Source organism: Photinus pyralis, unplaced genomic scaffold (genome assembly GCF_008802855.1).
Source record: "Photinus pyralis isolate 1611_PpyrPB1 unplaced genomic scaffold, Ppyr1.3 Ppyr1.4_LG2, whole genome shotgun sequence".
Lineage (NCBI taxonomy): Eukaryota > Metazoa > Arthropoda > Insecta > Coleoptera > Lampyridae > Photinus > Photinus pyralis.
The window spans coordinates 2,038,783-2,041,407 of record NW_022170403.1 but is presented as its reverse complement, the minus strand read 5'-3'; positions in this window follow the sequence as shown (position 1 = coordinate 2,041,407).

Here is a 2,625-nt window from a genome sequence, read left to right as displayed (position 1 = left end):
AAATTTGAAGCTATCGAGAAATCGCAAGTTTATAAATTTTTTTTCTTTTTTTCCATTCACTTCAATTTCATCTACAAAGAGGTGTTTGCTAAAAGTTATATAATTTTCAGTGCTAAGAGGGAGAACATTAATTTCATCGGTTTTGTTACCTAAATGCTTAATAAATAAATGAGAATCATATCCACTTAAATTGTGAAAAAATATTGGTATATAATTTTGAAGCTTAAAATTTAAATTGCACCGGGAATGAGCACTTCCGCGATATTTACCGGTAACGTGACAATGATCTCTTACTTTAACATTTTCAGAACCACTGACAAACTCATTTCCACAAATGAAACAAGTTGTGCTATCATCATAACTTTTTTTCTCATTTTTCGATAATGGTTGCATTGGTACTTGATTTTTTAGATGTTTATGATAGATTTCCTTAATATCATTTTCTAAACTGTCTATAAATTTAGTAGCGGCATCTACGCCGCGATATTGTCGAAGGATAGACCATTCATCATTATATGTGGACTTAATGTAATAACACCACGAATATGGTTCATGTTTCTGGGTTTGTATTGAAAACGATTGAAGAGGGTTAGGTTCAACTGTTTGAATGGGTACTATCATTGATTCAAAATCTGCATATACTACAAACGGATGACGTATTTGTTTATGATAATTATTAAAGGTTAAAATATTTTCGGGACAGATGTTCCCAGTTTTATCAACCTTAGGATTAGTACTCGGTAATTTGGTATAAACTTGATTGCAATCTCTTTCTGTGTGGCGTTTCAGAGCGTTCTCTGTCCGGAAGTAATGGATACAAGCATCGCAAAAAATTTTTTTACCATTACTATTACTTAATTGTTTGCTGACTAATTTTGAAAAATCTTTAATTAAACAATAATGCTGATTACCCATGTCATTACTAATATACAACAAATTAATATAATGCTGTTTTTTTAACTTACTGTAGTATAAAGGACCAACAATTTCATATGAAGTTGTTCCATCTTTCAGTATTTTTTCTACACCATAAACGTTAATCGAAATGTTGATGTTGTTAGCTTCAAACGTTGAAATTTGCTTCATAGATACAGGAAATTGGACACCATTCCAGTTGAAAACATCCCTGAAGTTGGGATACGATGAGGGTAATTGGGGTGAACCTTTAGGATTAAATAATGCAGCAACCAAAGAGTATGCAAAGCAGTATTCATCATTGTTTTGTATGTTCAGAACAGCCTTCTTGTTTGAGATGAACGGTGGTAATGGTATATAGGAAGATGCCCGAAGTGCGTTGAATTTAAGAATGTTAATTTCCAGATACAATAGTTGAACCAAAGTCCATCCTGTAACAAACAAAAATTAGTAATATATTAATACACCATCTTTAACTTACCAGAATCCTTTTGTTGAAATTCAGAATTTTTTCGATCCACAATTTCAGATAAAGATTGAAAAAGATCTTCAATGGGATCGGAAATTGTGATTACTTGGTATTTTGATTGGAAAGACTTGATATCGGTGATATTCTTCGTATCCAAGTAATATGCGCCAAATAATTCAAAGTTAATTTTTAAAGGGTTGTGTCTTTTTAACTGATCATTAATCACTTTTACAATTTTCGCTTTTATATCATTCATAAAATCAGAAACATTAACATGAGTTTCGGTTGGAGACATGCGGTAGCTGATTAATCTATTTTTAAAGGCGCATCGAATCACATGAACACCATCATCGACGGCGAAGCAGACATTATTTTTGTGTTTATTGCTGCGCAAATGTCCTTGGTAATTTCGACGGGGTACATATTCCAAACACTCTTTACAGAAAATATTATTACCGCTATTACTGTTGTCGTTATTGCTGCCGCTTTCACCAGGTGAATCAATTTTACAACGTTTGGCCCCTGTCACCCCAGAACAAGATGGTTTTTCTTCATTGGTACTGCTTTCACTAGGTGAATCAATTTTACAACGTTTGGTCTTTCTCACCCCAGAACAAGATGGTTTTTCTTCATCGTGTGGATTCAAATTACGATTGACACAATGGTGACGTTTATGACGTATTAAATGCATCAGTTCGTGAAAAAATTTTATCACACGCTGTGCAGGTAATCATTTCACCACTGTAATAAGATGTACTATGCAACCTTTTATAAAGGCACCTGCTTTTATACAAGTTCAATTTATATACGATTGCATAACACGGAAATAAGAAAAAGATGAACAAAAGAGCTATGTTTCAGTCAATGCTTTCCGTTGCCAAAATAAGTAAAATAAAATTTAGATGTCAAAATATTTTCGCATTGTTCAACGACGGGACGGGAACCCAACATAGCATCGTCGTCAGGAAAAAAGGGAAAGAGGGATGTGTGTAAATGGGGAAAGTGGAAAGAATCTAATATTTATTTATCCGAAACAATATATTTAGTTGATCCATGTTAATATTATTTTTTAATGCAAACTTAAAATTTTGATTATAGTTTGTATTTTTAAATAATCGATGTGCTAGTGCACCCTTCATCCTACCGATCTTCGACACCCTGGAATTCAGACGCCAATAGGCGTCTGAACCAGGGCGTTTTGTCAAACGTGCATTATTGGCATAAATATAATCACAGCCTAG